The sequence below is a fragment of the Sturnira hondurensis genome, unplaced genomic scaffold (genome assembly GCF_014824575.4).
Source record: "Sturnira hondurensis isolate 20B ecotype Veracruz unplaced genomic scaffold, ASM1482457v3 Scaffold0005141, whole genome shotgun sequence".
In the NCBI taxonomy this organism is placed as follows: Eukaryota; Metazoa; Chordata; class Mammalia; order Chiroptera; family Phyllostomidae; genus Sturnira; species Sturnira hondurensis.
In genome coordinates this window covers 48,664-64,958 of record NW_028077772.1, presented here as the reverse complement: position 1 = coordinate 64,958, position 16,295 = coordinate 48,664, and the positions used below count along the sequence as shown (strand labels likewise).

At 44.1% G+C, this 16,295-nt stretch overlaps 1 long non-coding RNA gene across 1 annotated transcript in view; it reads left to right on the top strand.

Moving 5' to 3' along the window:
- LOC118987157 (uncharacterized) overlaps positions 1-9,849 on the top strand; it is a 12,827-nt gene extending 2,978 nt beyond the window's left edge. Inside the window, exons 2-3 of the long non-coding RNA XR_005066518.1 lie at positions 2,731-2,736; positions 9,838-9,849. This is a non-coding gene — a long non-coding RNA (uncharacterized LOC118987157). The remainder of the gene's footprint in view (positions 1-2,730; positions 2,737-9,837) is intronic.
- Positions 9,850-16,295: the final 6,446 nt, after the last annotated feature.

Below are 16,295 nucleotides of genomic sequence, written 5' to 3'. Positions count from 1 at the left end.
TTGTTGTTGTTGTTGTTGTTGTTGTTGTTGTTGTTTGAAGCTTATGCAGGTTGTAAGAATGACAGTCACAGCTCTTTCTTTTTGATATTTGAAAAGTCTCCTTAAAGTGTTAGACAGCATGGTGCTATAAACGTTTGCACACAGAAATGTGAATATACATGCAATAAATTGTATGACTTTTAAATCTTATTTTCAAATATACTTGTACCTAATTTATTGTGCTGACATTGGTTAATAAAGTTATGTAGCCTTGGTGTGTGCTGTTCTTTTAAAATGTCATCTATATATTGTATTTTGTCTTCTCCACTGCAAGTCAGTTCTCCTTCCATCACCATTTATCCCCCTTTACCCTCTTTTCCTTCCATACCCCACTTTTCCTGTGGCACTTATCTTATGCTTGTCTCTGTCTTAACTGCTTTTTTAATTTTTTTCTTTTGTTTCAGTTCCTTCACCGGTTTCAGTCAGCTCCCAAATCCCATCCCCTCTGACAGCTATCAGTCTGTTCTCTATATCCATGTGCCTGCTTTCTCTTTGTCTCTTTTGTTCGTTACACTCCACATATGACTGAGATCATATGGTATTTGTATTTCTCTGACTGTCTTATTTCACTTAGGATATGCTATCCAAGTCCATCAATGCTGTTGTGAAAGGTAAGCAAAATTCTATGTTGTAGCTGAACTGCCTGGGAGAAGGCTGAAGATTTATTTGTTTCAGTGCCCAGTTTAGGCACAGATGAAAAGAAGTCCAGAGTAATGTAATAGTTCCACATAAAGGTGAAATCACATGCTGTGTGTCTTTTACTGCCTGGCTTATTTCACTCAGCATAATGCTCTCAAGTTCTGATCATGCTGTCACAAAGGATCCTGTATTTGTATCCGCTACGCCATAGTCCATTGTGTAAATATACTACAGTTTTGGGATCCACTCCTTTACTGATGGGTGCTTAGGCTGTTTGCATCATACACATGCACACACACACGAACACACACACACACACACACACACACACACACACGAACTAACACACACACACAAGCAGGCACAATATATGAACAAATACATCCACCTTCCTCTGTTCATGGGTGTCACTCCTATCTGATCTTCTGAAGAACTGCACAGACAGCCAGTGGTATCCCAGCATATATGATGTTTGAGATGGAAAATTATAGAGGTCATTGGAAACTCAGGGGTTAAGGAGAGTACTCCAACTCAATAAGGTCCCTGGGACCAGTGAGGGGACCAGGTCAGCTGCTGCCCCAGACTGGAACCCACTGGGTCTGCTGCAGGTTTCCCAAGAGAGGGCCAGGTCAGGGGCTCCCACACCTGCCAAAGAAGTTTTTAGCGGCATGGCGCCCTCACACCTCCCTTCCCAGGTAGCCCCCCTGGGCCCTGGTGCCTTCAAATTGCAGGGCGGGAATGAGGATGAAGTGGCAAGCACTCACGGGTGGTATCCACCATCTGAAACTGTGGGCACCAGCTGGGAAGAGTTGGGCCTTGAGTGACCCTGACCACAATAGTTCTGGATTCTGGTTGGTGGGCTGGGCTGGGAGAGAGGCCAAGTACTTTTTTGTAGAGGTAGGCTTCAGCAGGAGAATTTTTTCAAAAGCAAAAAGAGAAACAAGGCAGTAGGAGGCTGTTTGCAAATGTTTCTTTAGCAGCAGCCCCTGACCTCCTGTATCCCTACCAAGTCCAGCTGCACGGTGCTTCTGCAGTGGGACAGAATGTCCAGAGCTCACAGAGAAAGCCCAGGGGAGGGTGAGAACCCGCGCCTGAGGAAGGGGTGGCTGCCCCTTCTACCCAGTAACCATGGCCAAGTGCTCATGTCCACAGCCATGGCTTGCAGTGCACCTGACCTCACCTCCCAGAGACACCTCAAACCCAATCCCTGCAGCCTGGGGGATGCCAAGAAGAGGCACATACCTGCATTCACAGCAGTAGCCATAGTGGTTCCCCTGCCCTGCAGGGCCTACTGGCTTTCTAAGAGGAATGAGAAGACATCCCCACAGAAGAGAATGTGGGGCTAGGGGAGTCAGTAATCCTCAGAAAGACTTAACTGTTTTGTGGAGGAGGGGCTGACCTAGCAGGAAGGCATTCTGAGAGTCCCAGGCACCTAGGGCAATAAAGAGAAATAAGGGGTTATGTGGACTGCCACCAATAGGTGCACCTCAAAGAAAGCACCACTGTTGGACTGAAGGTGTAGGCTGGGCTCAGAAGGTCACTGGGGACCTGGCAGCCAACTGAGGAACTGGGCTGGAGGCTGGGCAAACAGGAACAGTGAAGAGTGTGGCTAAGGAATGGAGAAAAACTAAAATGATTTCCGCCTCAGCCTGCCACAGCCAAGAGGACCAGCAGAACTGGCCTGGCCAGTTTGAAGCCAGCAGGAGACAATTTTATTTCTGTAAGTAGTTTGTTTTTGTTTTCTTTGAACTCCTTTCTTTCTTTTATTTGTAAAATTATCTCTTCCTTTATTCCTTTCCTTCCCCTTTATTTCTCCCTCCATTCTACCTAATTTCTTTCTAAATTACCACAAGTAAGACAATAAAACCTGGAGCTGTGAAGGACCAAGTTGGATCCAAGAGGGGTCATCTCAACAGTTGAGACACTGAGACACATTTTTTTTTTAATTTAAATATATTTTATTGATTATACCATTACAGTTGTTCTAGCCCCCCCCTTTATTCCCCTCCACCCGAACACTCCCTCCCCCATCACCCCTCCCTTAGTTTATAGCCACTTGTCTCAGGTTCTTTTGATTCTATATTTCCCCCACTCTTCTTGCCCTCCCCTTATCTATTTTCTACCTACTGTACATGCTATTTTTCTGTACCTTCTCCCCCATTCTCCAACTCCCACTCCCCTGTTGCTGACCCTCCATGTGTTCTTCATTTCTATGGTTCCACTCCTGATCTAGACTTCCTCTTGGTTCGCTTTTGTTTTAGGTGGGGTTGTTAATAACTGTGAGTTTGCTGTCCTTTCACTGTTAATATTTTTCTTCTTCTTTTTCTTATATAGGCCCCTTTAGCATGTCATATCATGAGGGCTTGGTGATGATGAATTCTTTGAACTTGACCTTATCTGAGAAGCACTTTATCTGTCCTTCCATTCTAAATGAAAGCTTTGCTGGGTAAAGCAATCTTGGCTATAGGTCTCTGGATTTCATGACTTGTACTCCTTCTTTCCAGCCCCCTCTTGCCTGTAATGTCTCTTTTGAGAAATCCACTGACAGTCTCATGGATACTCCTTTGAGGGTGACTTTCCCCTTATCTCTTGCTGCTTCTAGGATTCTCTCCTTCATTTTGGTCTTGGCTGATGTAATTATGATGTGCCTTGGTGTGTTCCTTCTTGCGTCCAACTTCTTTGGGACTCTCTGAGCTTCCTGGATTTCCTGAAAGTTTACTTCCTTTGCCAGACGGGGGAAATTCTCCACCACTGACTTAATTTGCTACAACACTAGGGTCAAGTATGGAAGGTGGAATTCCCAACATCTTCCACTTTGGCACACAAAGAGAAAAACTTGATATTTATAAGTTTGGCATACATGGCAAAACCGACAAGACGGATCCAGGCCTACCTGGCTGTCCCAAAGACTAAGTGTTTTAACTTGGCACTGTGTTTCAGAGAGGAAGCAATGGGTAGTACAGGGGCATCATAGAGGTTTGAGCCAGCAAGCCAACTCTAGGGCACTGAGGATGGTTACTGGAGTCCCTGCTGAGAACTAGGAAGGCTCTGGTTTGGGGGTGGGGAACATTGTTATGATCAAGTAGAAATTTCTACCATTGGCATAGGTTACTCTATGACAGTAAGTTAGTTAACCCCAGCCATTTCTGTCTCAGAAAATATTGACCTGTAAAGACACTCAAAAGACAATAATGGAGAAAGATTTCCAAACATAGGAAAAGATGCTCAACCTGACGTACAGCACAAAAAATGAACTTTAAAAGTATAGCACAATGACACTGTACACCAACCAGACTGGCAAATAAAAGTCCCAAGTGGAAACAAAATTTTCTAATTATAAAATTGTAGGAAAATACTAAAAAGTTTCTATAGAACATAACTTGGCTGTATATCACATGCATGTTCATATACCCCTTTCTAGTTTTAGGAATATTTCAAGTACTTCTCTTCCTTGGAACATTTCCTAAAGACATACTTACACATACACAAAGTGATGTGGATACGTGAATACTGCAATTCATTGCAGTATTTTTGTTTGTGTGTTACCATAAAAGACTGGACATAAACTCAATGTTCATCACTAAGGTGTAGATTAAATTTCTATGTCATTGCCATACACTTCAATACAATGGATTGGTCCTGTGTTCCCTGTAATGATAAGGAAATATATTCCAAGACACATTTTTTAAAGCAGAAAGTTTACATGAAGATGTTGATCATACCCGAATGTACAAAACACACAAAACACTCCACTGGTATATGCTCAAATGATATTATACTCCTCATATCACAGTGACTCAACAATTGTACCCCTCTTTCCTCTCTGAGTTCATAGATCTTTTTTCTTTTCTTTTCCTTTTTTTTCTTGGTTTGCTTATGTACCTTAAATAAAATCCGGTACATTACGTAATTTCACTGCAACATACTGATTTGTGTATCTCTATAGATATTTGACTTATATCTCTATTATCATGAATGAGAAGATCAAGAATTTCGCGGTATTCAAGATATTTAACTGTTCTCTTAAAGAAAAAAGGAGCAAGATCCAGAACAGATTTTAGCATTTACATAAAAATGATAATATAAATACATATTTTTATTCTGTTATAAGTACAGAGTATAAACTATCAACAGGAAAATAACACAAGAAACTTAAAACGGCAGTTGTGTGCAGGGTGGAGCATTGGGTGGCTGGGGTTACAGGTCAAGCAGAAAAGTTTTACTGTATACCATTTGCCCTGTATTGATTTTTAAAACATGTGACATATTGCATATTACCTACTTTGAAAATAGAAAAGAAGTACACTAAAAGTTGTTTCCTTCTTTGTATGCAATAGCAAGTGCTGGATAGAAATATTCTCCCAACAGACTTTTCTGACACTCTTCCAGTCAGTTTATCCAAAACTATGTAACAGATGGAAAAAACCTAATGAGACCTGTAAAACCATCACAGCACGATAAACAAGGACTCAATACTGGCATAATCTAATGGGTATATATATAATCAGATTATCCGGAAAAGATTTGTAGATTACCTGCCTAGGGAGAGACTTAAACTGCCCACCCTACTTGCAATCCACTACTTTCTCAAGTAGTACATTATGGAAATCAAAGCAAAAACCTGTTCGTTCTCAATTCTGAGTATGGGAGTATGCTTTTAATCACGATGTAAGCATTCTATACATGTAGTTGGGAATTCTACATTGAAAAGCTATAGGGAAACATTTCAAATGTCCAACAGTATACTTTATTTTCAGAATTTCTAAACAGAAAACCACCTCTAATTCTGCTCAGGAGATCATTTTCTCCACAAGCCTCCTTTCCCTGGATTCTTTAGCAAATTGATACTGTATGACTTCAAAGTAGCAGAACCAAAAGTTGCAGAGGTATTCCAGGTGATTGAGAACACTGCAGAGGCCACAATACACCAAGTGTTTGAGACCTCCAAAATGCTAGGAATATGTTACATGTTTGAATTCCTTTAAGATGCTCGATTTCCAGGGCATTTGACAATGGTGAGCTTCCGTGATTTTGAGACTTTGCAGGCACTGGGAGTTTTCCAAGAGTTGAAGAACACTGCAGACGCAGTGTGGTCTGTGCGTTTGACAACATAGAACAGAATGTGAAAGGCAAGGAGTTTGAGAATATGGCATACTCTGAGCTGGCAGAGAACCTGCCAACATTACTATAATTGGATGTTTTAGATGTTGAACATGCTAAGTCATAATTCTGTTTTGGCAAGACCGAAGGTGCTGTGATACTCCGCTCCTGAGACCATCACAGATGCTGGTATAGCAAGGGTACTGAAGAATATAGCACAGGCTGACACAGCGCCTGTGTTTTAAAGCTTTGTCCAAGCTGGGATAGTCCAGGTGTTTGAAATATTGCAGTGACAGCAATTGCCCAGCTGTTTGCTTACAATGAAGATGCTCTAGCATCCAGGGTTTTGAGAGCAGTGCTGATAAGGGGATGGTCCTTGAAGTCTGAGAAAAGGACCACCAGCCTAAGCCAGATTCTGGGGAGAAAGCTGTAACTGCTGTACCATTTGATGCTGTGCAGTGGCGGGAAGGGACGTTGGCTCTGTCGTGGTTAACCAGGCTGTGAACATGCAGACATTGGAATGGTCTTGGTGTTTTTGATGCTGAAGTGTCCTGGCCTGGTCATGTAGTTGTAGAATGTTACTGAGGCTAAATTGTTCAGGTTTTGGTAACATTACAGGACATTTGAGATTAATAGCATTTGAGGTAGATGCTGGGAAAGTGTCATGTTTCAAACACGGAAGACACTGTGATAGACCTGTGTTTGATAATATCACAGCCTCATTGGTGGCTTAGGTGCTTGGGCCCGAGAGAAGGCTGGGTGTGTTCAGGCGATTGAGGTCCCTGGCGATGAGAGTATAGCCAAGGTATGGAGAAGAGTGCAAATGCTGGAATAGTCAAGATGTTTAAAAACATTGCTGATGCTGGCAGAGACCATGTGTTAGAGTTTACTGCAGAGGCTAGGAGAGTTCTTGGCTTGACAACACTAAAGATTCTATGGTAATCCAGGTGTCTGAAAAGAGCACGGATGTTGGAAGCCAAGTGTTTGAGAACATTGCATACACTCAGAGAGAGAGCGCACATTCTAAGGACAAGAAGATGCTGGAATACTGCATCCATTTCAAAGCAGTGCAAATACTGGCAGACTTTAGAGTATTAGAGTCTAAAATTGTGTGGAAGAACTCAAGAGTCTGAAAACACTTCTGATGGTGGATTAATTCATGGTGTTTTTGAAACAGGTAGACCTTGACAGGCCTCAGGTGTCTGACCAAATGGAAAAGGCTAGAGTATTGCAGGTAGGGCAGAATATTGCAGACACTGGGACAGTAACGATGATTGAGAACAAAAAGATGCCTACTCACCAGTTGCTTGGAAATACGGCAAACACTTGGGTGTGCCTGGTGTTCAAACACCCTGATGACGATGCTGACTATCCAAGTGTTTGTTTGAGATCATTGAACATGCTATAACGTGGTGGTGTAAGAAAAGAGAGAAGACAAAGGGAGAAGGCGACTCTTGAGCACTTCACAGATGCCAGTGCACTGCAGAAGTTTGAGAAGTTTCCAGAAGCTGGAATAGACCAGCAAATCAGAATGCTGCTGACATGTTATGACAGTCCAGGTGTGTGAAAGCTGAGAAGAGGCAGAGAATTTATTAGGGGTTGTAGACTGTGGTCACAAATTGTCCATGAAAATCAGTTGACGACCCTCCAAATTTCTTTTTCACCTCCTGTGTTGCACTAAAGCATAGGGCATGCAGACAAGGGCGTTACCTAGGGCCCAAGTACATTATTAGCCGGGGGTCTAATGGGCTCTGGCTAACTTGAAACCTCTCTTCCTCAAAGGGACCCAACATAGTTCTAAATGCTTCAGCGTGGAAGGTCCAGTGTTGCTACATTCAGTGACTCCTAAGAAAGAGTAGGATGCCTGATACATTGCTGGCCTGACCTCACTCTACCTCATATCTCCACTTCTCACAAAGGCAAATACTGGTGTGAGGCCTGTCAGGTGATTTGGCTGTGCACCCCACGGCTACATGGCAGCCATGCTCCACCCATTTGTCAGCTGAGTCTTTCTACCAGTATGCCTGGAAGGCTCCCTGTTCTTTCTGAACACCCAGTGACATACACCAATGTTTGAGAACCTGTGTATTCCTTTTTTGAAGATTTCTCAATACATGCTTTCTGCATATAATCTCTACTTATTGCACTTGCGATAATCAGGCTGTAATGCCTGGCAGGTCTGACTAGGATCATATGCCTTGTGCAGAGACTTGTGCTATTTTTAATCTGCATGGTGCCTTTGGAAACTGTGGCCAGATGTGTTTAACTAGACATTGTGGGGAAAGAGTAATGTTATCAAAAAGACTATGACCACAAAGAGTGTAAGGCACAATGGTTTCATAAGAAACATGCCAAGTGATTGCTCTCATTGACTGGTGTGTGTCCTCATATTGTGGAGTCCGCTGCTATGGACCGGTGTCTGCACCCATGAGCTGGGGCAAATTTACACTGAGTTCACCACACGCTAACTTCTTCTCTCTTGCTACGTGTTTCAGACCATGAGTACAAAAGAGTACACTGCTTACGACCATGTATTGAGGAATATCATGTCGTGCTTAGGCACCAGTGATGTGAGCTGTGGTTGCACTGCAGTTGTTCTCATCAGTGTCTGTGTCTATTGCTGTCACTTGCATTCTGCTGATATCTAAATATGAGAAGGGTGTAGAAATTGGCATCTTCTCTATTAACATTCAGCATGGCAATGCACATTATCAGGAAAATCTGAACTGTTATTTTTTTTGCTTCTAATACCGACATTATCACTACATGTGAAGTGACAAGAGCAGTCAAAGTAACTCAATAATTGTAGCAACATCAAAGCAATTTGTTTACTCCCCTAAAACAGGGCTTCTTTTGACACAGCTGTAGATTCTGAGACACTGTCCCTCATTCACATGAAACTATCAGTGTCATGAGGTAAGGGCAAGTGGCAATCAGAGGTCTGAAAACTCCCTCTCTTTGTGTGCTCCCCGGCTCTCTATCTTTCTTTCCCAAACATTTCTGGGCCTCCTGCCGGGTACAGTCCTGGTGTCAAAAGTTGGGGAGGAGCACATAAACCAGGGACAAGAGCTGGGCAGGGAAGTGCTTCCTGCTGCCTGAAACCAAAACCCTAAGCAGCTGGTGTTACAGGGACAGGAGGTGTCCTAAGCTGTCTGTCATGAAATGTGACACTTGAAATCCCACACGTATTGGGCTCACTCATTCCTTGGAGTGTCCTTCTTCCACCTGAGAAATATGGGTTGCCAGTTGCTGATAGGTGTGTGTTGGGGCAATGTAAACACCAAGCTCCTTGCACAAGGTTTTTCGAACCACATGGCCTATGTAAGCAAGGCTGAAACACAAGAGCCTGATTGTGACTCAGCTTTGGGGTCCCAGCAAATATTTCACAGTGCAGGTAATCTGTGTAGTGTGAAGGCAGGATATTGGAAGGGCAGGATTGGAAGGAGGAGAATTTGGGGAAACTCTTGGTGGACAGTAGCCAGGCTAACAATGTGCTTTGTAGAATTAGGGGGAAGGCAGGCATTTGTATATATCTTGAACTACACAGTCGGTTAGGAGAGTTTCAGGACCAGTAGCGCTGGAAAGGGTGAATGAGGGAGGCTATTGTATTCAGCTCTGGCCCCGCTGCCAGCATTATACCAGGACTCTGCCCTTCTGCCATGGCCCATGCTGAACGCACAGCTCTCTGAAAGTTTTAGGGTTCTCTCACGGGGGCTGGCCAAGGAAAAAAATGAACTCAATAAACACAACATTCTTTATAAATAGAAGAGCTTAAAGAGAATGTGACAGTTGATACCTATTATGGAAATCTACCTTGTTAATATAGATAGCCTTGACAAGCTTCGACCCTAAAGAGGAATACAGAAGTCATCCTTCCCTCTCACGGAATTTGGGTATCACCATTTTGTGATTCCGCTGCAGCAGAACCAGTGTGGGACATGCTCAGGTAGGACGACGGGTAGGTCTGATACCCTCATCAGATCAGGGCATTATATGGATACTCACTGATTGTGTTTGCATTTGCTCTGTTCTGAAGTCATGTCTCTTTCTAAGAAAAAGCTGGCTTCAGTGAGCTGTAGGCACCCTCCCACATGAAGAGGTAGATCTTTCCCATGTCCTCATCTTGAGTCTCGCTGGTCTCCCACCTAGTGAGTCAGTTTCTACCCCGTGCCCCTGGGACATTGTGGACATTAACTCAGAAAGCGTGGTCAGGAGTGACCAAGGGTATGCACATCTGCTCTGCTCATAGTATGTGTATGTTCCCATGAAATTTCAATTAACCAGCTGGGATTTAATCATGCAACACATTAGAGTCCCAAGAGGGCTTCTGGTGCATTGTAGTCCGTGAAGCACAGCTAGAAGAAAAACTCACTGCAGAAGATGCTCTATGAAGGTGCACAATCACATTGTGCCCAGGTGGTGTACAGAGTTCGGGCAGAGGCTGTCCCCAAGCTCACTTCTCAGCTACAATTGGCAAAGGGGCTTTCCAACAGGGTTCATCTTTCACAGCGTGTCTGTGTCTTGTGAACAACAGGAGGTTGCCCAGGCTCAGTGGCCACAGTGTGGTGGCCTGCGAAGAGAAATTATCGAAACTCATGTAGTCTGATCACGGCAGCCTAATCCATGTGGAGAAAGCAGCGGTGTGTGCTCAACAGGGGAATTTGGACCCAGCCCACTTTCCCATCTATATCTTCCCTTCTCCAGCATGGAATACTAAGGAGTCTTGACCACTGAAAGCATTGTAGCTATTCCTCAGATCAAACGCCTTGTCCCACGTCCTGTCTCAATTTTCAATGTCAAAGCAGAAAGCTGTTGTTACCATTCCCACAGTACCCAATGGAGAATGAGCCCAGAAAAGATGAGAAACTTACTTTGGGTTGCACAGTTGCAGGGGGCATTTCTGAGACTCAGACATGTTAAGGAATGAACCAGTGTGCAGATGCTGCAAATCATAAGATGTGGACACGGAAGGCAAGCAAGGAATGAAGCAGATCAGGTGCCCAGATGGAGCCTGGCTACCACCCATGCCCACAGACATGCTCCTTCCTTCCCTTCACCTCTGAGGCCCAGGGTTCTGAAGATACCTGGGTAGAATGCAGAAGAAGCCAAGGGAAGTGTGAGATGCATTCAATAGGGAGAAAAAGCCCCAATTACCGAGGACTCTAGGGAACTCCCTTTCCTGGTGAGGTTGTCTCCATTCCCTCTCCATGGAAAGCAACCTAACTAGATTGATGGCACATTCCAGACTTTGAAGGAGTTCAGGAGTGGTGGCTGAGCATATGAGTCGACTGAGGTTTTCCCAGAACTCTATTTCTTCAGGGATGGGGAGAATTAGGTATCTGGGCTTCCAGGTAGTGTTGCGACAGTGTGTATTAGAACACAGGGAGGAAAAAAACCTGGAGTACATTGGTTTTGGTATTTCCCCAGAAATCACAGATGTTTGTTTTTTAAATCAAATCTCTTTTCATCAATGGGGGTGTCATTTAATAGGTGGCTGGTCTACCGATGACACTCTTGTGGTCAACAAGGGTACAGAACACTTCATATGAACACTGCTGAGACCTATGGTATGAAGTGAGTGGACTACATGGGTATGTGAGGTACGAGACGGGCTACTAAATGCAAACCACGTATCAACCTCCATGAAAAACTGGGGCTAATTCGCTGAGTGTCTCTTCTGGTGTCTCATGAGATATAACTTCTGGACAAAGCCTCGCCCACAGTGTCTACAAGCATAGGTCTTCTCGGCAGTGTGTGTCTTGTGGTGTGACGTGAGACCTGACTTCGAAGAGAAACAATGCCTACACTGGGTACAAAGGTAGCGTTTTGCCCCTTTGAGGGTCCTCTTGTGTGTGTTGACATTGGCCTTCACTGTAAAGTGTTTTCCACACTCTGGGAGAACACAGGGCTTCTTCAATGAGTGTGTCCAGTTGTGTCGTAGTACAACTGATTTCTCTGTGTAGCCCATCCCACCGTCTTTGCAGACAGGGGTTTCCTCCCTTGAATGAGTCCTCTGGAGGGTGATGACATCTGACAGCCCTGTGAAGCTTGGTCCATCCTCATTGCAAGCATAGGCCCTGTCCCCTGAGTGTGTGTTCTGTTTTCTATTCAAGTGTGACCCAGCAATGAAGCCCTGCCCACATCCTTTGTGCTTGAGTGTTACACTTCTGGGCACTTTTCCTCCCATGAAAATCTTTCCTGAATCTCCTGTTTTTTGTTTTTTTTTTTTTTAATTCTTGTTCAAGTACAGGTTTCCGTCTTATAATCCAAACCTTGCCCGCCCCCCAACCCATGCTCCCCTCCTCGCTCCCCTTTCCACCCCCCACCCTTAGATATTGTCCATGTGTCTTTTATACTTGTTCATGTAAGTCCATTCCCTTTTCCTATATGATTCTCTCCCCTCTCCCCTCTGGGCCCTGACAGCCTGTTCCATATTTGAGTGTCATTGGTTGTATTTTGCTTGCTTGTTTGGGTGTTTAGATTCCTGTTAATGGTGAGATCATATGATATTTGTCTTTCACCGCCTGGCTTATTTTGCTCAGCATAATGCTTTCCAGTTCCATCCATGATGTTGCAAAGGGTAGTAGTTCCTTCTTCCTTTCTGCAGCATAGTATACCATTGTGTAAATGTACCATAGTTTTTGATCCAGTCATTTACCGATGGGCATCTAGGCTGCTTCCAACCCTTGACTATTGTATATTGTGCTGCTATGAACATCGGGGTGCATAGGTTCTTTTGGATTGTTGTTTCAGGGTTCTTAGGATATACTCCCAAAAGTGGAATTGCTGGGTCAAAAGGTACGTTCATTTTTAGTTTTCTTAGAAAATTCCATTCTGTTTTCCATAGTGGTTGTACCAGTCTGCAATCCCACCAACAGTGAACTAGAGTCCCCTTTTCCCCACAACCTCTCCAGCACTTGTTGTTTGTTTTTTGTTTATGATAGCCATTCTGACAGGTGTAAAGTGGTATCTCATTGTGTTTTTAATTTGCATCTCTCTGATAGCTAGTGATATCGAGCATCTTTTCATGTGTCTCTGGATTCTCTGTATTGTTCTCCTGAATCTTCTTGATTCACTTTGTGCAGTGTGTTTGGCTTTTTGCGCGGAATCCTTCCACCCTCACTAGAGCTGCTTTTGGATGCAGTGCGTGTTGTCAACCAGGCCCCTGAATGTCCCCTCTGTCTGATTCTTCTAGGTAATGATTGGGCTCCCATCTCCAAATCTTGACTTTCATCCCTGTTATTCCAGCTCTGAGTTTCAGCATCTTGCCGCTGTTGACTGTGATCCTCTGAGCAGGGTTCCACTGACTGGAGGTGTTTTCTTGCAGATGTCCGGGAAGCCATCTGGGAGGAGTGACTGTGTTTCACTCGTTGGAGGAGCAATTTCTTACTGGAGATAGCCCAAGGGCAGGCTGAACTGGAGTGCATCTCTGGTTTTGGTTGCTCTGAAAGAGAAATGAGTGGTCAGTGCACATGCTGACAAGCCTGAGAGCACCATAGGCTTTGTCTCCTGAATGGAGGAACAACCCTACAAATCACTCTCCTTGTGGTGACAATGCAGGCTCTGTATCCCACAAGTGATTCCTTCACAGTCTCTTTTCCTTTTCATTCCCATGCACTGCATCATCTTCAGGTGTGCACAAAGCCCACACCAATTGTCTTCTCTACAAAGTTCCCAGCCTAGGAACTTTCTAGGGCCATGGGAGGCCACTTGACAACCAGTATAAATGGAACTGCAGTGATCTTTCCCATCTATGTGCATTTTCTAAGTAATCCCAAAGAGACTGACTAGAGGCTCCAAAAGAAAGTGGCCTCTGGTTACTCTTCCAAAATTGTAAAATCAAATTATGTCCTCCTGCAAACCTCTCACCAGTGTCTCTGCCTGATTTCATTCTCTATGAATGAATAATCCCCTGTGAGGTCACTGAATGAAAAGAAAGAAAATATCCACATTCATTCTGGTTTCTAAATATTTCTAAAAGCATGCTTCTTTCCCTGCTGACTCCCAGACAGCTCCAATCAAACAGCCATACTCTTCCCATTGCAGACAAAGTAATTTCTGAGCGAGTCTCCCACTGATATCTAATTCCCAAATATTAGCCACACATTTTCTTAAAACAGAGACTCCCCACTGTAATCTGCACCTGAACACTGCAAAATTGTCTCATCTCACTTACAAAAGTCTCTGGTGTCACAGGTGATAGCATAGGGACTGCATTTTCTGGCTGCCAGGCATCCACTTGACCCCATTCCTATTCTGTCAATCCAAATTGAGACCTGAGTGGCCTCAGCCAGCCTGATGCCCCATCTCATACCATTCCTGCACTAACTGGCCTCTGTTCCTCTCTGTCATAATCCTTTGCCACCGAAAACATGGTCACCCTTTACTCCTGAAGGATCCCTATCCTGACCATCTGGCACACAGCATTGCCCCCACTTAAGCCCCAGCCCCGCACTCACAGTGATATCTAGGCACTTTGTCCTGGATTTGTTTTCTCCAAGCACTAATCTATGGTCAATACTAGGTTATCCTTCCTTCATGTGCCTGCAGCTCAAATGTACTCCAGCACCTGTTTGCCTACTAGCAATTCAATGCACAACAAAGTAAAATGGTGATCACTGCATATGGAGGTGCACATTTCAGTTAGATAGATAAAGATATTAAAGAGAAACAGTCAAGAAGTGTTCAGGAAAGAACACTTTGTTCACAAAGCTGGTTATCACTTCTAACCTTTTTGTACAGGGCAAATAAGTCCTTCAGTGCTTTATGTATTGGCATATTTATGCATGTATTGTTTAAAAAAAAACTAGAGCCAAACAAAAAGAAATAAATAGTCCTCCTAAGAACGAAAGGTATATCAGCTGAATCCTTGATTTATGAAGCATTTGATTGGAAACCTTACTTACTTTACAATGGATTTCAGTCTACTTCAGCACTGGTCCATAACAATTTCTAAAGACAGGCCTCTATTATTTTTTCCACATTTAAGAAGGACAGTGGTGCTCAACTTGTCCCAGGTGGAAGTTCTCTCTTCAACTTACCTACTCCCTTGATGCCCAGCTGCCAGGCAGACTCATCCCTGTACTTGACCAGCAGCTCACAGTCCGGCTTGATATCCTGGCACGTTCTGTAGAAAATCCGCCCGTGATATTGAAAGGCCCTCAGATTCTCCTCTTCATCATGCCTGGCACAATTCACATACCTGAGATTGAGGCGGATGAGGTGAAGGAGACCAGAGCAAGGAGGCCCCACTACCTGTCACAACCACATGCGGCTCCTCACTGACACTTAAGGTCCTCAGGCTTTGACGTCACCCACTCCCCAGAACACTCCTGGGGAGATTTCTATTCAGTGTCTGAGCCCCTGTCAGAATGTCAGGCCAATGCCTGTCTCCAAGAACTGCTTATTGTGCTCATTCTCCCTGGTACCATTTCCCAGAGCCCAATTGCAGAGTTAAGCTCCACCCTGACTGGCCATGAAACCCAGTGAGCACTACCTTTACTGAAACCTAATCCAATTTTCTTCCACACCATAGAACCTGGAGCTTGATTTAGACTCCGCTTTCAGATTAGCTCACAACATTCAATTCCCAGCTCAGGTCATCTTATCTTGACAAATCTTTCTTCACTCTCCTCTCACCATACCTGGACTACTTTTCCCTCACCTCCACCAGGTGCCCATAGGAACTTGGATCTCTCTGTGTCTTAGCAAAAGGACACACACAATTATGGTTTTCACTCTCTTCCCACAGTAAGAGGGGGGCTTCTGAAGAAAGGTGCCCATGAATATTCCTATGCAGGCCCCAGAACACAGTTGTAGTTAGAACTAATGCTGCGATGCATTCGCACTGCACACTTCTCAGAAATTTGGAACAATTCAGGTACTTGTTCTGAAAGCAACTGGTTCCTGTCTGTCTGCGATGAGTCTCCCATAAGGATACAGGTTGTGTGATCTGTTCAAACAATGAACTCTTTCCTGTAACCTGGAAATCAGTCAGTGACAATAGGAGTGCAGTCCAGTGTCCCCTGGAGTGGGGATGTATATACTTTCAGGACATATGCTCTTTTCTATCTCCTTCTCTCTGAACATCTGTTGATTTGAAGGAATACTGTGTGGAGAACCAAGACGAACAGAGGATTGAGGACGATTATCGAGGGAGGCATGATGGCAGGAAAGGAAACATGGGCAAGCTGGGAATGAAAGGCCTCTCTGGCACCTGGATACCTAAAGTCCTTACCTCATCCAGTTGGTACAGGATTTGTCCTCTCCACCCACGTTTTCATAGCAACAACTCCCTTTGGTTATCTGTATGGTAGAAAGAAGTTAAAGGTTTTATTTTCTAGTTATTCTTAGGCAGGCACATTAATTTTTAAGGAATAGTTTTACTCTACTGACATCAGAGCCCTTTCAGCCCTGCAGGGAATTCACCCGCCTCCTGTGACCTCAAGATATTTTGCTTGCTTCTCATCTACACATCCAAGTCTGTCTGTCCCAGGAGAGCAGGAGACCCAAAGAAA